A 21,744-nucleotide genomic window follows, 5' to 3' on the forward strand; every position below is an offset into this window, starting at 1 on the left:
CCTTAAGGACTGACTGCTTTGAAAATGCAGTCATAATGCCTGATAACATACAAGAATAAAAAAATAGTGTGATGTTAATATCAGTCAAGTGTTATGAGACTGACCTTTATCAGTTTTCTAAACAATGTCATCATATATACATCTAATTCCCTGATATTTAGATGTATAGATATTCAGTTGCAACAGATATTGCAAAGTTCTTTCTGCAGAAAAGCGTGAGAAGGGTTTTTTTATGTGACCTTTGGTTTGAAGAATCACTGTCAATTGCTTCTGTTTGGAGCCCTCAAAGGCCATATAAGGAACACACCTGTTTTTGCCCTAGTTCTCTCCTTCCTGCAACTCTTGCCCACCTGGTGGGACCAGCTGTTTGCTTGGGGAGAACAGCTGGCTGGCCAGGGACAACAGCCTGACAGACTCTGGGCAGGGGAGGGACCAATAACACTTTGTATTAGGAGGTGGGACAGGGGCACGTGCCACTTCCCTCTGTAGGGCACTAGTAGGTAGATGGCGTGGAGGGAGGGAGAGATGAGAAACACATTCCCAGAGACCTGAGTAAGGCCCTGTGCCAAGAGGCCACCTGCCATGTGCATCCTGTTCTTTCTGGCCTGGAGCCTGAAGCACTGGTGAGCTATGGTCACATACCCCAGCCCAGTGACCCTGAAACTGATTGACAATGACAATCTTTGCTCAACCCAGAGGGAGAGTGGAAGGGTAATTTCAGCACCAGGGCAAAGGTGTAGATGCTCATAAGAGTGCATGTGGGAGGTAGGTTGTGGTGGGCTAACCCTGGCTAAGGGCCAAGCTCCCACCCAGCTGCCCCCACCTCAGCAAAACAAAGGGAGAAAATAGAAAGCTCATGGGTTGAGATAAAGGCAGGGACATTCATTACTGATAACTGTCATGGGCAAGACAGTCCTGACTTAGGAAAATTAATTCTAAACTAATTTAAACTAATTAAAATAGATTAGGATAGTGAGAAACAAAGTCAACTATGAAAATAAGACCTTTCTTGCCCCCTCTCCCAATAGGTAGCGGAGCACTAAAGTGGTAGATACTCAAAATTGTGCATGTGGTAAGTAGGTATGACAGTTTTATCTGTATTACTACTAAATCTCTGTGTTCATTAGATAATTTGGAGTCGTAAAACATTAATTGGTCTAATATTCAATTCTTAGTTTTATATATATGGCATGTTCCTTTTTGCTTGTAACACGATTCTGAGTGTAACACTTCTGCTCCTCCTGGAGCAGCTGAAACATTGCCACAGAGCATTAGCAAAGGTTTGGTGATAGATATCCTTCTATAAATTGCCTCTCTTACCAAGCAAGTTTTTGTATGGGGAAAGCCAGATGTGTGTACCTAACTCAAGCCCACACACATCCCAAACATGCAGTCACCTTGAACTAACATGACAAAACAGACAAAGCCTCTCCCTTTTTGTTAGAGCCATTTGTTTATCCAGTTTCTGGTAAGATAGAAGTAGTTACATTGCTAGACCTTCCTCTGATGTTTTGACAGTAAGAAGTAATTACATTTGTTTTCTGAAGTCATTTTTCCACTCTTAATTTTATCTTTTTTTTTTCAAAATTATTGCTGCTCACACTGCACTAAGCAATTTGTGTTATTGCTGATTAAGTAAAATGGTCCTCACATGCATCAGCATGCAGATCACTGTACATGATATGTGACCAAGTAATTGGAAAGAAAAACAGTTGTAGGTAAGGCTTTGTGAGAACTGCAGTCTAAATGTGTTAAAAGAAATAATTCCTAGTCGCCTGCAGCTTACTGCTTTCTAATACCTATGTAACCAGCAGGCCAGTCTATTAACATTTAAACATTTAAACTACTTATGTAGGTTTTTTTAAATAGACTTTTATTTTCCAGGTACTATTTCCTGTTTTCCAGGTACATTTCCCCGTGTGAAATAGTTACTGGACAATCATATATACATAGAATAATAAATAGTAGGACAAGAATAATTTTGTTTAAGCTATTAAAATCATTGTTGCACAATTATTTTGGCCAGGACTAAGATTTTAAACAATTTAATTGTAGGATCCATAGCTAAAAAGAGGAATTTAAATAAAAAACATATAATAGGTTCTACTCCAGAACCATATCAAATAGTTGTCTGATACTTGACATATACCTATTTTTCCATAAGTTTAGAAAAATATTTATTCACTAGTATTAATAGTCTTAATATCCTAGAATTAACATTATGTTAATACAATTCTGTATCATCATGAATAATGTCAACTATAGCATGATTTGCAGTTATTGCCTACCTTTTTATGTCAGTTATTCTTTGCAACTTTTATCACTTAGTATGAAAACCTGCAATGTTAATGGTTTTAGTAGTGTACTGGTTTTGGCTGGGATATAGTTAGTTTTCTTCTTAGTAGCTACTATGGGACTATGTTTTTGTGACCAAAACAGTGTTGATAACACACTGATGTTTTAGTTCTGGTCAAAGAGTGGTTCCACAACAGTAAGCTTTTTCTACTTTTAATACTGCCTTGCAAGTCAGCAGGCTGGGAGTGCACACAGAGAAAAGACTTTTAACCAAGGCCTGAAGTGACAAGAGAATGGATTAGGGTTAAAAGTGAAACTGAAAGGGGGTAGGTTTAGATTGGACATAAGGAAGAAAGTTTTTATGGTGATGGTAGTGAGACACTGGAATAGGTTGCCCAGAGAAGTTGTGGGTGCACCATCGTTGAAAATGTTCACATTCAGGTTAGATGAGTCTAGTGAAAGATGTCCCTGCCTGTGGCAGGAGGATTGGGCTAGATGATGCTTAAAGTTCTCTTCCAACCCAAATAATTCTGTGATTCATAATGGACTTGGCAGTTAATGGTTGGACCTGATCTCAAAAGTCTTTTGCAACCTGAATGATTCTATGATTCTGTGATTCTAGGACGTTGATAGAGGGGACAGCCAGGACAGCTGACCCCACCTGATTGATATCCCATACCATATGACGTTGTGTTCAGTAAAAATATCCAGGAAAAGGAGAAGGGAGAGGGACAGTCATAGCGTTTGTCTTCCCAGGTAACTGTCATGTGTGATGGAGCCCTGCTTTCCTGGAAATGGCTGAACACCTGCCTGCCCATGGGAAGTGGCGAATGGATTCCTTGTTTTGCTTTGCTTGCATGCACTGCTTTTGCTTTTGCTATTAAACTGTCTTTATCTCAACCCACAAGTTTTCTCAGTTTTACCTTCTGATTCTCTTCCCAGTTCTGCTGTGGGGGAGTGAGCAAGCAGCTGTGTGGGGCTTAGCTGCTCACCAAGGCTAACCCACAAAAAAATAGAAAACTGTGGAGTATTGCAATTTATCTCTTTCTCTATTAGTCCTGAACACGCCTTTTTGAATTGTGATCATTACTTCTGTTTAATTGCAATACTGAAAGGTATTATACATGAGCACTGGGAGGTCCCCTTTTTATGATTTAATTATATTAATATAAGTACTATCATTTCAGAATAATTCCAAACTAAAGCAAGTAAGGCCTGCTATAGGAAAGACTCCTTGTAGCTGTCTTCACATATTGGGGTGACTGCAGATGAGTTATCCAGAAAATGGAACCAATTAACTTATCAGATCTTACAAAGTTTGTCTGTTTTTCAGGGAAGCTATTAACAAATTGGTTTTTGACAGTTTAACACATTAACAATAATGAATGAGAACAACATATTTTCTAGACTTAACCCATAAATATTTACTTTTTGAAGAACCAGACACATTTTACCACATTTACTTTAATATGAAACTGAACTACAGTTTCAGTTAGATTTCTGATTTTTCTGTGGATGAACAGAATCACCCAAAAATCTGTCAAACACTACCTATAAAAATTGTTTTCTGTAGCGGATAATTTGAGTCTGCAAGACTTCGCAGCTTTTGCTGGAAGTTTATGATTGACAATTGGAACTAAGTGACAAAATTAACAATCTCATAGATAAATAAACCATGTTGATGAAAATAGATAAGTAGAATACTAAGATTTAAATGATGAAACAAATGCTATCAAACCTCGACTTTTTATTATATTACATTATACTAGTTTATGGTACACCATAAGTGCTGTTAAAACATTTTGAATGTGTGAATTTAAAATCTAATCCAGGCATATCTTATTTTTGTCCATACTCTGTCCCTTCCAATAGGAGTTAGGAACGTTTAAAAGATTCAGTACTGATTAAGGACTCCCTTGGGCAGAATATTTGGTTCTGATTCTCATATACACTGTTTCTTTTTGTGGTTTTAGGGAAATCACTTCAATCTCCCTCTATTGCCTGTTATGACTGTCCTTCTGTCTACTGAAGAGAGAAGTGGAATCCCAAGGAGTTGGTTTGTCAGAAGGTAAAACACACTATTGGCATTAAAATCACATAAATTCTAGAATCCAGCTTCAGGATTGTGTTCTTTAGTTTTCCTTCATACTGTTCATATTTGAAAATAGAGGTTTAGGTATTCAAATTTGGTATTAAAAATTCTTGTAGCTTTCTTGGCAATTAGAAAGGTGCAGTTTTTGCATCTATTTGCAAGACATCATCTTAGTAATTCAGACACAAGATGAAGGTACTGTAATTAGGGTACGGTTAACAGAAAATGTGACTATGTAATATTTCAGCATACACTGGACTGTGCTTGCTAATAAGCTATTAGAATATTTCCCGGCACAGATTTGACTCGTTCCAAAAAACACTTTCCCATAGTAATTCCTGGATAGCGTTTATCTGTTAAATTGTTCTTGCCTAGTATACAGCATTTTGGAACCTAAGGCACTTAATCAGCATAGAAACAGGCTGTATCATGGCAGTTGCCTTCAGTGCCCAGGAACAGTTCTGAGGACTTTTAGTGCAGACTTAGTACTGTTAGTTTAGATACAGCCATGATATCTTGCAAAAAATTTTCTTACTATTGAGTGAAGAACTTCAACATGAAAACTAAGAATTGTACTTAAAAATCAATATGAATGCAAGACTAAAAAAAATATTTTAAGTTCTAAGAGCCTGCCAGGTAATATTTACCCTTCATATGAATTGAAATGAATATATGTACTTACAAGTGTGGTATTTTCCAAATTCAAATATGGAGGAAAAGTGAATTGCCAACATATTTGAATGATCAGAATAGAGCCAGTCAATCAACTTCCTTTGCTGTGTTCATAGATTTTTTTTTTCTCAAGAATATTAACTTAATTCTGTGTGCATGTCCAGTTGTGACTTCAATGTCGTCCACAAATTTCATCACTTTTTTTTTTTTTTCCATTTTCAGGTAGAGGGATTTGGAACTCATTACTTTTCTCTGGAGTGTAGCCCAGACAGATGTATTGGTTTTGGCTGGGACAGAGTTAATTTTTTTCTTAGTATTTGGTGCAGTGCTGTGTTTTGGAATTGGTTTGAGAACAATGTTGATAACACACTGATGGTTTTAGCTGTTGCTATGTAATGTTTATACTCAGTCAAGGACTTTTCAGTTTCTCACACCTTGCCAGCAAGAAGGCTGGAGGGACACAAGAAATTGAGAGAGGACACAGCCAGGTCGGCTGACCCAAACTAGCCAAAGAGGTATTCCATACCATGGGACATCATGCTTGGTATATAAACTAGAGGGATTGGCCAGGGCCAGCTGACAGTTACACAGGGACTGGGTGGGCATCAGTCAGTGGGTGGTGAGCAGTTGTACTGTGCATCACTTGTTTTCTTTCCTCCCTTCCTTTTGGAATGAATTCTTCCACCCTTTCCCTCTTTTTCATTATAACTGTTGTTGTTATTATTACTATTGTTATTTCATTGTAATTTTATTTTCAATTTTTAAATTATTCTTTCAGCCCTCGAGTTTTACATTCCTTTCTGATACTTCTCCCCATCTCTCTGGGTGAAAGGGAAGTGAGCAAGCGGCTGTGTGGCACTTAAGTGCCAGCCAAGGTTAAACCATGACAAGAGAATATAAAAACATATAAGTACTATCTACTACCAAAAACCTTAATTATTTAGATCCTGTATCTAAGAAATATCTTCTTTATAACTATACACCTTCTGTTTTTGTGTGTTCTTTTTAAGTGCAAACACCAACATTTTGCTTAATACAGTCACCAGACATTGACTTTGTGCAAAGTATGAAGTATATTTTGGTGAGATTATTAAATACAGGTTAAAAAACCAAACACATTTGAGTGACTTACCTGAATTCACCAAAGCAGTCAGCAGGAAGACTGGACCTTCTGATGTAACCGCAAGAGTATGTTGTCTCTGTAATAAGCAAAGAACAATACTAGGTCTCTTTGCAGGTAAACAGAAAGCAGGGATCACTTTCAAAACTTCAAAATCTTTTTTTTTTTTCTGAAATATACCTGCAATATCATTCTTTATTTCACATAAAATCAAGCTCTTTCAAATTTCTCATTCAATGGAGCATTGCTTTCAACACTATACCCTGCTTCTTCTCTGACATTTAAACAATGCTTTTCACAAAGGACTGGCAAAATACATACTTATTTCATGATCTTTTGATATTGAAACCTTTGTTCCTCTTTGAAGTTCAAGTATCTAGCATTGTATATTGTCATTGCTTGCAATACCTCATGAACAGGCACCTAGAACTTGTGCCTATGAAGTTACATTTACCTGCAATATTTTAAGAAGATAGGCAGGTATCAGTCAGTTGTCCCTCAGAAATAATAACCCTTGCTACTCAGTCTTTTTAAAGAGATAAGTTTGAAATAGAGTCAGTTTGCTGTTCAATTCATGATAATATAATCAGTAATATCGTTTTACTTGCTTTGGGCTACATAATAGCCCAGTAGCAATAATAAATTTGTGTTTTCTACATTTACATGTAGTTGTACATACTTTGGGTTTCGTAATAGCACAGCACCATTAATAAATAAATAAAGCAGTGTCAGCAAAAGCCTTGTTCTGGGGGGGCTTAATACTGGGAGAAATAAAGAATCCCAAAGACGGGTTAAAGAGATATCAATTATAGGACAAAGGTGATAGTGCTTTGTAAAATATGTGTTAAGTTTCAATAAAAGTTTATGTTCAGTGTCATATAGTTTATCATTGACAAGATTAGAATTGCAAATAATTAGGATCCAATACACAGCTGTACAACTCAGTGTAACAAGTTTATAAAAACACTGTTGTATGAGTCATTACTTACCCAGCAGCAGCTGCCAACTATTCTCTACCTTTAATTAATTAAGCAGTTAACCCTTTACTGTGTTGATAGAAGTTGTTACCTATGAAATTTTTCCAATATAGGTACAGAAATACTAATTTAGCTTTCCTACTATTCTTGGACAATGGTTTTTTTAGAATTATTTTTTCCTATTCTAATTGTGATTCATGAATGTATTATATTAATGTATTATTTCACTCTTTATCCCCTTTGCAAATGTTTAGGGCCATAATATAACACTGTCATTAGATGTTAATAAATGTGAAAGCTGTAAGTGAAATAACCATACAGAGAAAATGATATTGTTACTTGAATTTCCATATTATGCATATGCATGAAAATAAACTATAGGTTATAAACACAAAAAAATGTAGATAACTAATGTAGGTTTCTACATATGAGCGAGGTTATCTCTTGAAAGTCAATGGAGATTGGGTGTGGGATTCAGTTGTCTAAACATATTCACCTGATGCCATTTGAAACATTCTATATAATACAGGCAGTCTACCTAAGGTTGGAAAATATGGCACAGAATGTACAACAGTACTATACATTTCTGGACATAAGGCCTAATTTGGTTGCCCATATATGGGTAGCTAGCGTCATTTTATTCTCTTGGGGATCTTGGCTTGTCTTCAGTTGGTGCTCAGAAAAGACGTACATCTCCCACTGGTGTTTGGGATATGTACAAGGGTAGTAGATCTAATAGAGGGCTAACAGAAGACCTTCGCCTAGGTTGGCAGCTGGGTGTCAGGAGAAATGCTTTAAGTCATCTCAAATGGCGTGAATTATCTGTTGGTGGCAACTGTATTGGCCCTGTTTGTTGACATCCAAATCTAGATCTCTTGAATCTGGAGCTGAGTGACAGTCCAGAAATTGTGGATGCCATCAGTCAGCTTTAAAGGGTCTGGTCTGAAAAGCAGTTGGCATGAATCACTCTGGTGCAATTGACCAGGGAGTCAAGAGTCACTTCCTGTTAGATTAAATCAGCAGTGTAGAGTCACCTAATGTTATCCATTCATTATGCAGGGAGTCTACAAGATTAACTCATCTGTACAAATGTAAATCATAGTTGTCCACACTTGACTAGATTAATACAACTTAGAACAGTTTATATGCCACTATTAATAATAACGCGTAAAAATACTGCTTTTCTTCAGATGACTGTCCTGAAACTTCTATTTATTTCTTCTAGCGTGTAATTTCCTATGCAGTCTTCTAAGTTTAAACAATTTCTTGAAAGGTCAGATGTTGACTACTTTGATCCATTTCAACATTTATAAAAGGTGATGTTTAACATGGCTTCCTGATAAACCAAGCACCATCATTTTTACAAGAAATGCTTGCTAGGCCAACCTCTGAAACACTAGCAATTCTGAACATAAGTGACTTAAGGCCTATTTTAAACATATATATATATATATAAATAATATATATATTATTTCCTAAATCATATGTAGCTGAAGGAATGCATTTTATACACACAAGTCATTACAAAGGAAACATGTCTAACAATTAAGTGCACTGCTCAGGAAAAATACATTCTACAGACACCACTTCTATAACAAAAAATCATAACAGAAAACAAGTTGTAGAGACATTTTCTTAAACTGGAAAGTGGAGTGATGTTGTAATACACACTTCAGGATTGGAGAAAGCATCATATAAAACAAAACAAGTTTAAAATATCGCATACTGTTTAAAACTGTTGGTTTTTATGCTTTATATACAACATGAAAGTTAGGAAATACCAGGTAATGAAATACCTCAGAAGACAGTTGCACATCAATAGTTGTATTTTAAAGTTGTAATTTTTACCTCATGTAACTGCTTCAAATGACATTAAATAAAACCCCCAAACAAATAAGCAATATTTCATCAGAATGTGTTTTTTGTTCTACATTTTAAGTGACTTTATACTGCCATTCACTTTATCTACATATTATTCAAAATGTTTTTACTCCTTCAAGTTTACTTGTGTACATTTCTGATTTCTGTGAAATGTTGAAGACATGCAAGAATACATAACTACTGAAATCCATTTCTGTTTCCTTGCTGACACTGTTTTTCTTCAGGGAGATTCTCAGTCATACCAGGCCTGTTCGTCAGCGTGACCATACCTATGTTATGTGCTTGCACTGGGTGCAGGTGTCTGGCTGTTGGTAGCCAGGGGCTTCAGGAGTGGCCCCTGTGAGGTGGCCGGGGCTGCCCCGGGCTTGGCACAGCTGGTTCCAACCCACCCTCTGCAGGGCACGGCCGGGCTCTGAGGCCACTGGGGTGGCACCTCGGGGAAAACATTTAAGAAAGGGTGAAATGCTGCACAGGCAGTAAGGACTGAGGAAAAAAAAAAGAAAAAGTGAAAAACAGCCCTGCAAGCACCAAGGTGAGAGAAAAAGGAGGGCAAGGAGGTACTCCAGGCAGTGAATCAGAAATTCCCCTGCAGCCCATGGAGAAGGCAACACCAGAGCAGATAGTGGCACTGCAGCCTATGGAGGAGTCCATGCTGCAGGAGTTAGATATTTTCTGAAGGAACTGCAGCTCATGGAAAGACCATGTAGGAACAGATTTTCCCTGAGAGGAACTGCAGCCTGTGGAAGGACTCATGCTGGAGTGGGGAAAAGTGTGAGGAGGAAGAAGCATCACAGAGGAGCTATTATGCACTGACAATAGCTCCTGCTCCTCATCCCCCTGCACCACTTGGGGTGGGGTTGGGGTAGAGAAGTCATGAATGAAGGAAATACAGGAGTTCATCATCATTGTTAGGATATTCAGTGGATGCTCTAAGGCAATTTGTTTGTCTTTTTCCTGACAGGTTAGCAATGCTTGCCATCCACTGTAACAGACCACCACAATTACAACAAGAAAGCTAAGTTAGTGTACATACTACGTTGCAGAGTATTGTCTGTGGCATTCCATTAATGAAAAAAAAAAATGCCCCAAAAGATAGATTATGTATTTCTTTGGTTCGTCTATTTCTGGATACATAATTACAACCATAATGAACACCTAAACCAACTTACATTTTTAAACTAAGAATACTGTGTTTGCAAAGCTCAGTAATACGGAGTTACTTCCACGCATCAGCACATTGTATGAATTCTGCAAAAAAACTGAGTAAAAAAGAGAAATGCAGAATTCGGAGAAATTAATTATTACTATGTTTTTGTGTAACTATAGTTCAGCTGAAACAATGAATAAATACTATAGGAGTAAATGAATGACTGAATGACTCATCCACCCAAATAAATGCAGTATTTCTGGATAGTCTTTTGAAAATAAAAAAGATTTTATATTAACGTACCTAATATGCCAGACAGAGACCCAACATATCTTCCTAACTTCATGATGGAGGCTGAACTGTCATTTCCTCCAGAGTATCTGTTCTAAAAGTGTTTTCTTTTAAACAAGTGTAGTGATAGACATTGGAGGGCATCTTTGTATCTTGTGGCAGCCTTTTGTTGAATCTGTAGTCTTATGAATGAATTGTGTCATGTTTCTTGTGTATTATTTTCAGAACCTGAGTTACCTTTACAGTTAATGCTGGTTGACAATTTCTGTAAGACTTTACAGTCAAACAGATTTTGCTTTTGCATATCACATTTGTTTCTGGGGGTTTTAATGGGAGAAGTGTCAAAAAAAAAAAAAGTGTATGTGGGAAAAAATTATTTTTTGTGTTATTTTTTGTGTGGATTTTTTTGTGTTATTTTTTGTGTGTAAGTATTTGCAACAGTCTTTTTACAAAAACAAACAAAAAAAAAGAATGCTGCCACTATTTCCTGGACAACCTTTAAGTAAGTAGCAGGTAACACTGAGATCAGAAATAAATCTGCTAATATCCTCCAAAAAATAAACTGATGTCTGCTAATGTTTTATGTCTTTAAATCTGTTGTTCACATATGTTCATTACAAAATTGTGAGATATCAACAGCAAAAAACACTAGCAATTACTTCTGGAGTGAATCTAATTTGGAATGGAGTTGTTTGGACTCCAACTGTCCCTTACACTCCGAAATCCTTAATCTCTGAGGGTGAATATAATGACAAAATTAAGGTAATTCTGAATTATTAAAGTTCTGCCTGCTTATAGATCAACAGCATAAAGTAAAAAAAGAGAGGTAGTTTCATCTAGATTTGAGGTAGGAAAAGAATATGCAATTATAAGTGCAATTGCGCAATGATACTTATAAATGATTACTAGCATGATTACTATCCAAACACTGTGAAGAAATGGACAAAGTCTTCTCTACACAACTCAGTGAAGTCTTTAAATGACAAACCTAAAGTCTTTAGACTTCTTGACTTCTGCTGGCATGACAACAGAGCAAGACACTATCCAGGAGGGCTATGGAGGGTGTCAGAAAAAAAACCTTAACAGAGACACTAGATAAAGTAGCCAGGGATTGTGTTTTCTTAAATTTGCTGATCATAAGCATGGAAGAATTGGGAAGAGATGTAATAATCAATGGCAGCCTTGATTGGAATGTTCATGAAATAGTGGACATCCAAACCCTGAAGAGAGAGAATACGGAAAGTAGCAGGGTCCAGACCCTGAGCTTTATTGACTTGGAAGATTGACTTTGCCTTTGTAAAGGAAGTGGTACTTGGGATCTTGTAGAAGGTAGTTTCAAAAGGCAAAGAAACTTGGAAAAGCTAGAAGGTATTTAATGACAAAATAAAAAAACAAATCAAGGTGATGGAAGCAAGAACAGGCTACAGAGGAGAAATCTAAAAACTCTACCTGGTCATGCAGGGATGTTGTTGGCCAAAACTCACCAACAATTGAAACTGGCAAATGATTTAAAGGGCAACAAGAAGAGTATCTACTACTACATGAAGAGTAGAAGTACATGCAAAAAAATGTGGGCCAGCTGCTGAATAGAACAAGTAATTTAGTGATGGCACACTAAATACAAAGGTATTGTACAAAAGGTACAAATAAAGTTGCAGTATTCAACATCATCTTTGCCAGAGGTCTCCTAGGACTTTGTGCTTAGGGGCAGTATTCAAGGAGGAGAGGAACAACCAGTAGTGTGAGCACCAGGGGTGTCTTGAGAAATCTCTACCCACACAAGTCCATGGCATCAGATGGAATGCATCTGAAGGTTCTGAGAAAGGTATTAATATAATTCCTAGGCCCTCTATCATCTCTGAAAGGTTACAGAGCGTAGTAGAGCTCCACAAAGACTGGAGGAAAGCAAGTGTGACATGCATTAAAAAAGCAAAGATTATTGAGGGAACTAGAGAATGGTCAGTATTACTTCAGTCCTAAGAAAATTATTAAGCTTTCTAGGAAGCCATTTCTGATACCAAGAAGGGAAGAGTTATCTGCTTAGGGTAAATCCATGCTTGACCAACCTGATCGCCTTGCATGACAAAATTACTAGATCTGTGACTCAGGAGGAGGAGACCACTCTCACTAAGTTTGTGGATGACACCAAATTGAAGTGTCATCAATCCATTTGAAGGTGAGGCTGCCATTCAGAGCAACTTGGACAGGCTAGAGGAATAGACAGACAGGGACCTCATGAAATTCAACAAGGATGTATGCAAAGTCCTGCACTTGGAACAAACTAATCCTTTTAGTAGTACATGCTGGGGACTAACTGGCTGGGTAGTAGTTCTGTGGAAAGGACCTAGAGGTCCTGGGGAACAGCTGGCAAAACATTACTCAGCAGCATGCTCTCACCACATTGAAGGCAATTAGCATACATTAATACATAAGCAAAAGCATAGCCAGTAAATAAAAGGAAGCGACAGCTTCTCTTTATCCTGCACTTGTTAGACAACATCTGGAATATAGCGATCAGTTTGAGGCTCCCAGTAAAAGAAAGATGTTGATAAACACAGCAAGTTTAGTGGAGACCCAGAAGATGAGAGTCAGACAAAGAGAGGCTGAGTGGACACCTTGAGGAAGGGTGATGGTGGTGGTGAGAAATAGCAGCATTCCAGTACATAGGAGTAGGTTACTGAGAAGATTAAACCATCCTCTTTATGGAGGTGTACAACATGAGAATGAGACACAATGGTTATATATCAAAAAGCTAGGTTCTGACTGGAAGTAAAGAAAAAAAGATTCATTATCACAATAAATAAGCATTGGAACAGATTGCACAGAAAGGTGATGGAGAATTTTTTCTTTTGTTAATTTCTGGATAAATTCCTGAGTAAAATGGTATGAGACCAATGTTGACTGTGCTTTGAGTACAGGTTGAACTAGAGGGCTCCCTCAGATTCTATGATTCTATCATATGGCCAAGTATTATATCATCATTACTTCTTAGCATATCAAATCTAAGTGACTGAGCTGGTATCTGTAAAAACAAAACAAAATGAAAATTCTTCTACAGGTGGAACAGATTCCCTCCCTCCCCAGTTTTGTCACCCTACTAACAAAGTATTTAATCACTCTTCAGTTATAGCCTTTTGCTGCTTCCAATTGCCTTACATAGTGCAACTGGTGTTTGTAGTAATTGTAAAGTTTCAACCTTAAAAGTAGCCAGTGTAGAAGACCTAAGTGGCTTCAATTAATGGTATTTTTATTCTTTGCTAAGCATATTTTTAAAACCTCATGGGAAAACAAGAAATTATACTGTTAATCTTGCCAAAGAAGCATTAGAAGCTATGACAACACAAGTAAAAAACCATTTTGGACTGTTGAAGCATAGCTGAAAGTGCTATCAATCCCCAGACTTCTTTCTTATTGAAATAAGAAAGCACATAGTGAATGAATACAGCAACTAAGCAAGAAATGGCTGAGGCATCTGGATGTCAGCACTGAATGTTAAATTATTTCCTTGATTCCTCTGCAGGTTTTTAATGTGATGCTAAACAAATTAGTTCAATGCAACTGTTTACAGGTAATCATTAACTGCATTTCTCATTCCCTGGTGCTTATACTGAAAATCAGCACTCCCACCAACAAACCCACTAAGCACTCGCAACTTTGAATAAGTGTGATTGGAAAATATTGCATAGTATTAGAATGCTGATGTTCAGGAACAAACCCTTCTAAACAAACAAAAAAAACCCCACCCCAAAGTAAGTCAGGGGCTAGGCTATCATGTATCAAAACCCTAGAATTTTGTCTTCATCACTCTGCTTCAATATTTTCTCTTTAACATGAAGATCATTCTCTTTCTCCAGTTACAATTGTGGGGGTTGACCTTGGCTAGCCACCAGGTGTTCACCAAGCTCTATCACTTCTCTTCCTCAACTGGAAAGGGGAAGAAACTATGACAAAAAACTTGTGGGTTTAGATGAGGACAGAGAGCAATTACTGTCATGGGCAAACAAACTCAACTTGAGGAAATTTATTTACTTTATCATCAATCAAATCAGAGTAGGATAATGAGAAATAAGAATAAAACTAAAAATCACCTTTCTACCACCCCTCCCTTCTTCCTGGGCTCAGCTTAATGCCCAAATTCTCTACCTCCTCTCTCTGAGCACAACAGTGGGATGGGAATGAGGGTTGTGGTCAGTTCATCACACATTGTCTCTGCCAGTCCTTCTTCCTCTGGGGGAGGATTCCTCACACTGTTCCTCTGTTCCAGCATGGGGTCCCTCCCATGGGCTGCAGTTCTTCATGAATTTCTGTAGTGTGGCTTACTTCCACAATGCACAGTCCTTTAGGAACAGGCTGCTCCAGTGTGGGTACCCCACAGGACCACAAGCCCTGCCAGCAAACCAGCTCCACAACATGTGCTCCTGTCCCTCCACAGGGCCACAGATCCTGCCAGGAGCCTGCTCCAGTGTTGGGTTCCCACAGGGTCACAGCATCCTTCAAGCATCTACTTGCTCTGACATGGGATGCTCTATGAGCTGCAGATGGATGTGTGCTCCACCATTAAAATTAATGAGCTGCAGGGGGACAGCCTGCCTCCCATGGTCTTTACCACAGGCTACAGGGGTATCTTTACTCTGGTAGAGGCACCTGCTCCTCTTCTTTCTTCACTGACCTTGGTGTCTTCAGGGATGCTTCTTGTCACAGCACTCTCCAGACTATCAAGCTGCAACAAGGTCTTTTACCATCTCATACCAGCATACTCTTCATGCCAGTCCCTTTGCTTCCTTCTCCTCATCCAGGACATGTGTTCTCTCTTCTCTTGCTTCTTCTTCTTCCTCCTTCTCCCTCAGCTGCTCTCTCTTCATTGGCTCTCAATCACTTAACAGAACCAGCCACACCTGCACCTTATCTACATGGGCCAACCCACTGCCCCTGAAGCCAACCCACAGTTGTATATTATCAATGATAATTAACCCAGCTTCATTCCTCTACAGCTTCTCTCACATATCACTCTTTTCTGATTGCTGTTGTGCAGCAGGTTTTGGCTTTTCTTAAATACCTTGTCACAGAAGTGCTACCAATGTCATCAATTCACTCTGCTTTGGCTGGCAGTGGGTCCATCTTGGAGCCAGCTGGAACTGGCTTTGTTGGACATGGGGGAAGCTTCTGGTGTCTTCTCACAGGAGCCACCATACCCTTGCTACATAAACTGTATAAAATAATGCAGGTATAATTCTGTATAGTAGATAAGATTGTAAAGGAAAACTCCTTGATATTTATGAAGGACTTAGCTATGACAAGAAGGGCTATAAAAGCTTATGAGAAACTTAAACTCTCCCTTGAATACATATTTATTTAATCATTTATATACATAAAACCCCCAAACCCTGGGGATCACACATAGAACAAGGATGAAGGAGGAGTATGGAATTATTTTTAATATGAGGTCATACAATTAAATCTTTGTTATTTGTATATATATACACACACAAATAAAATTTGTTTTAGTATGAAACTTATTTTTCCTGTTTTCCATATATTTGATGCATATTTAAATGCATATAGTAACTGTCTCTAGGAAAGTTCAGCCTGTCTCCTTTCATCTGATGAAATTTTACTGCACCAATACTCATCTGCAAGATAAATTCTTAGTTTAACATTCTGATTAATTTTTTTTCTCTTCTAAGATCACTGTACTACATTGCATCTCATATGGAATGCCGAATCATGCACTTTGTTTACTCTCTTTGTTCATCTAATTAATGTCTTTGTTAAGCAAGGCCAGCAGTCAGTTTGATGTTAGCTGCAGTTCAGTAATTTGCGCTTACATTAAAGCTCCGGTTCTTGCTTTCTTAGCCTTGATTGGTGCTGTTCTTGATAAGTACTGATGGTGCCTTTTGAACAACAGGTTTCTTTATGGGCTAAAATTACATACAACATAAACAACAAAGGGAGACTGTCAGTGAATTACTCTCACACTATGTCATTAAGCAAGTGGTAACACTAAATTAGGTTTTTATGTCCAAAGCTGCTAGCAGAAAGTTGTTACATTGTTGCAGAAACAGAACTGAAATGAGTTGGGATAGAATCATAGAATACTTTGGGTTGGAAAGGGACCTTTAAAGGTCACCTAGTTCAACCACTCCTGCAATGAACAGGGACATCTTCAACTAGATTAGGTTGCTCAGAGCCCTGTCCAGCCTAACCTTAAATGGTGCTAGGGATGAAGAATCTACCACCTCTCCGGGAAACCTGTTCCAGTGTTTCACCATCCCTATTGTAAAAAATATCTTCCTTATATCTAGTCTAAATCTACCCTTTTTTGGGTTAAACCATTGCCCCTTGCCCTATTGCAACAGGCCCTGCTAAAATGTCTGTCTCCATCTTTATTATAAACCCCATTTAAGTACTGAAAGGCCACAATAAAGTCTTCCTGGAGCTTTCTGTTTTCCAGGCTGATGAACAACTCCAACTTTCTCAGCCTTTCCTCATAGGAGAGGAATTCCAGCCTTCCGATCATTTTTGTGGCCCTCCTCTGGACCCACTCCAACAGGTCCATGTCTCCTGTTTGCTAAGGACTCTGGAATTGGATTCAGTGCTCTAGGTGGGGTCTCAGCAGAGCAGAGTAGAGGGGCAGAACTGTGTTCCTTGACCTGCTGGCCACGCTTTTTTGATGCAATCCAAGCTATAGCTGGCTTCCTCAGCTGTGAGCACACAGTCAACTCATGTCTAGCTTTCCATCCACCTGTACTCTTAAGTCCTTCTTAGCAGAAGTGCTCTCAACCGTTTCATCCCCCAGCCTGTGTTGGTACTGGGGGTTGCCCTGATCCATGTGCAGGACCTTGCACTTGGATAGGTGAAGTATTTATACCTGATACATACACAACTGCAGTAATTCCCCACTACCCTCTACTTCATATTGTGAAACAGTATTAGTAGCATTTGAAAGTCCATTCCCTATATTGTTTCTTTACACTCAGCAGTCTGCTGACATGTTAGAGGGCTTACACGTCCCCACTTCTACAACCTGACTTCCACAGAATGAAAAGGGTGTACAAACCCCAACTAGCTCATAAGTGATTATAAACTGCTTTTCTGGATAACTGTAAGCTCTCCAGCGTGTGAACGGACTGCTGACTGTATTTGAGTGCACCTGGCAGGTAAGGGAAGAAATAATAGTTGTCCATAGTAACTGGTCCATTGCCAGTCAATTTCTAAGCCCTACCAATCTGTTGTGAGGGTGGGAAAAGGTGTTTCTCAGCTACAGAAATCAATTTCTAACTTTCGCTTGTGAACTGGTTCAGCACTAATCTATATTGTAATGTAGTATCTTTAGAGTATGTAATCTTTTTGCAGCTTTTCCTGTTGTGGTTTAACCCAGGCTGGTGACAAAGCACCACCCAGACACTTGCTCACCCCACACGCACACTGGGATGTGGGAGAGCATCAGAAGAGTAAAAGTGAGAAAAATCATGGGTTGAGATAAGGAGAGTTTAATAGGTAAAGCAAAAGCTGCACACACAAGCACACAAAACAAGGAATTTATTCACCATTTCCCATGGGCAGGCAGGTGTTCAGCCACCCCCAGGAAAGCAGGGCTCCATCACACATAATAATGACTTGGGAAGACAAACACCATAATGCCAAATGTCCCCTGCTTCCTTCTTCTTCCCCCAGATTATATACTCAGCATGACATCGTATGGTATGGAATATCCCTTTGACTAGTTCAGGTCAGCTGTCCTGGCTGCATCCCCTCCCAATGTCCTGTGCCTCTCCAGCCCTCTCGCTGGCAGGGGCCAAGAAACTGAAAAGTCCTTGACTGAGTATAAACATCACCCAGCAACAACCAAACCCATCAGTGCGCTATCAACATTGTTCTCACATCAGAGCCAAAACACAGCACTGCACCAGCTACTAAGAAGAAAATTAACTCTATCCCAGCTGAAACCAGGACAGTCTGTATGCACACAAATTGAAGGTGGGGTGGTGGTGATTGGATTCCCACCTCCCGCCCCCCAGGAGAATGGTAATTAACGTATTCTGGAACAGGACAAAACAGCCATGAAAAAAACAGAATATGTCAGGGAAAATGTTAATCTGAGCTCCAAGTACTAACTGAAAGTCAATATTGATATTAGAGTAAAGACATTCCGTTTAAGCAACAAAGTGTTTGGTTACAGATACTTCTCTTATCTAAAATTTTTGAGTAGCTACACAGATTTAAAGTGATTGCTGTTATGTCAGCATGTAAACAAAATTTACTGATTCATATGTGATAAGAACTTATTCATGCTATTGTGGCAAAATTTGTCTTCATATAACAGGCACCATTTTATTTCTTGTTTTCACAACATGAATACTACATTTACTTTATTTTTAAATCTTTCTGCTTTTAAATATACTGGAAACCTGAACATATATATAGGAAATATATTTAAAATAAAATCTCCCTATACCACCAAAATTATAGTGTGAATTATCAGTTTATCCCTGAAATAAAACCTCCTGAATACAAAAACTGTCACACTGAACTAAAAGAGTGATCCATCTAGTCTAGTATCTGGTCTCTGACTTTAGTAGTAGCTGCAATATGAATTTATATATTAATTTTCAACAGGAAAATATTCTTCTAACTTCATTAGGTTGATTTATATCATGCACATATTTAAAGCAAAACAATAGTTGTTATAATTTCTGTCAAATGCTCAGAAGTCTAGAAGTGCCCCCCAGCAACATGGATTGCCAACTGATGGGGTGCAGAAATGCTGCCCCAATACACCCCAAGAGAGATGGGACCCATGCCAAAGGGTCTGCACCTATAGGCACCCTACATCTCCCAGCACAGACTTTGGTACTTGTAAGGTGTGATCACACTCTCAAGCCCAGCAGCCCTGAGGACAACTGAACCTGTTGACCTTCAGGTCCAGAAGGAGAGCAGAAGGGTGATTTCATCACTAAAACAAAGTGGTAGATACTCAGAAGTATTGGTGGAGGAAGCTGTATAAGTTTTATCTGTATTACTACAAAATCTTTTCTGTATTCATTAGATAACTTGAACTAGTAGCACATTAATTGGACTATCATTTTAGTCTTAGCTCCATATATACAGTGTGTTCATTTTGCCAGTAACAAGATTTTGAATGTATCAAATGTTTCTTTGTGTGATATTCAGATTTTTAATCCCACTAAGCACACCTCCTTCTCACAGAGTGAATAGAAACAATATTTCTTTCCCCTTCATTCCTATGTCTTTTTAGAAGCAGTCCCTAGTATATATATGTATCAGTTGCATTAACCAGAAAAGAACAACCTGTTTCACGCTGGACTACATCAGGGACGGATGAGTAGAAGATCTCAGGGGACATTTCCTCCTTTTCCACTGTGCAATGTTAAATGAAATAACTATAAAATTCTGCAACCTGTCTTTGCACTTGAATCACAGCTGTTATATACCATTCAAGGATTTCTGCCACACACCAGCTGCACTACCAGACTGAGGGAATGCTCTCAGTTCACCATTGATTCCTTCGAGGGATTGACAAGGGAATCACTGCAGTAAGGAAGGATACAGCTTTTCTAGCTTACCATACTGCATATTTAAAGTGCTGTCTCAGCAGGAAGCACAATGGGATACATCCCATCATCTGAGTTTAACTCTCTATCTATTAAAAATAAGCTATGTTAGCCACAACTTAGAGAAACTGTTGATCACATCTTCCATGTCCCTGCAGGGTGTCTGAAGTCTAATGTTTCTTCTTGGGTCATGGCACTGTTCCTGGATGCAGTTAGGCTAGGACCACCTAACCTGTTGATTTCTCCTCTGCACTCTACCACAGCAGTCACTCTTTGCAAGCTCTTTGTAAGCTGCTAGGGGCTGTGCAGAATTTATGAATTTATGACTTCTTTTTAATCATAGACTTCATGATGTCCACCACAGATGATCTGCAACTGATGGTCCCCAAACTATTCAATTTCACACAAGCTACTGTGACAGAAAAACCTGGACTGGATGCAAGAGTTCAAACAGTCCTGACAAGTTGCCATGCAAGTTGTGAAGACACTATTCCACATACCTATATGTAGTAAGGCCTGCCAAAAGACAAAAATTCAAACTCTCCTGTGGCTTTGTTATTGATCATTTTCACATGTGGTTAATTCAGCTTCATTTTCTCACTACCTGATACATACAAAAATAGCTTAGCTTGAATGTTATACAGTCAATTATGCTTCATAAAAAAATGGTGCTCATTCTCCTGGAGTTTCTGGGGTGATGAATGTACTGTGGTGGGCCTTTGAAAATGCTATAGAAAATTCTCTTTAAGTACAGCCTTTCCCATTTATCTTTCTATGGAAATCTTCCCTTTGTTTATGGTCAGTGCTGCAGAACATATTACTCAGTCCTCCTGCTGTTCTCATTTGGGGGAGAAATAAACTATGCTTTTTCCCTGAATCAAGGAATCATCATCAAAGGTTGCCTTGTTACATTTTTGTTTCTAGCATATGTACATGGCAGGAAACAGAACTCAAGATACATAAGCAGGAAGACTGAAGAGGTTATTAGAATAATCTAATCAGTTGTTCCTCATGTACTGAATGTTCATATGTGTACAGTTTTCAAAAGCACACAGGCAGTAGGAAACTGGGATTTCACAGCGCATGCCTGTGTCAGCTTATATCCATCATAGCAGCTCTCCTTCATGACAGTGGTTTACTATTCTTTTTATGCAGTCTAATATAGGATTTCACAGAATCATGGAACAGTTGAGATCGGAAGGTGCCTCTAGCGATCACCTTTCAAACACCCCTGCACAAAGCAGAGTCCAACTCCAGTAAGCTGAGCACTGTCTTCTCCAATCAGGTTTTGAATGTCTCCAAGGATGGAGAATCCACAGCCTTTCTAGGCAACCTGTGCCAGTGTTCAATCACCATCACAGTAAAAAAGTTTTATGATGTTTAAATAGAATTTCTTGTATTGCAATTTGTGCCCATTGCCCCTTGTCCTTTCACTGCGTATGACTGAGGCACTGATTTTGGCTCTGGATACTTAATAGATATCAGTCAAATTTAGTCAGGATAAACAGTTGTTGAAACATTTGGATAATCCAGTACCTGATTTCTCACCGAGATTAATTGAGTAATAGTTTACATAAAAAGTCAGAAATTATGTGTATTGAATTAGATCATGCTTTCCACCCTAAATACAACCTTTTTCTTCTTTCTTCAGTGAGCCAAGAGGAGGGAAATAGTTAGCAAACAATGTTACAGCTGCT

The sequence above is a fragment of the Falco peregrinus genome, chromosome 4 (genome assembly GCF_023634155.1).
Source record: "Falco peregrinus isolate bFalPer1 chromosome 4, bFalPer1.pri, whole genome shotgun sequence".
In the NCBI taxonomy this organism is placed as follows: Eukaryota; Metazoa; Chordata; class Aves; order Falconiformes; family Falconidae; genus Falco; species Falco peregrinus.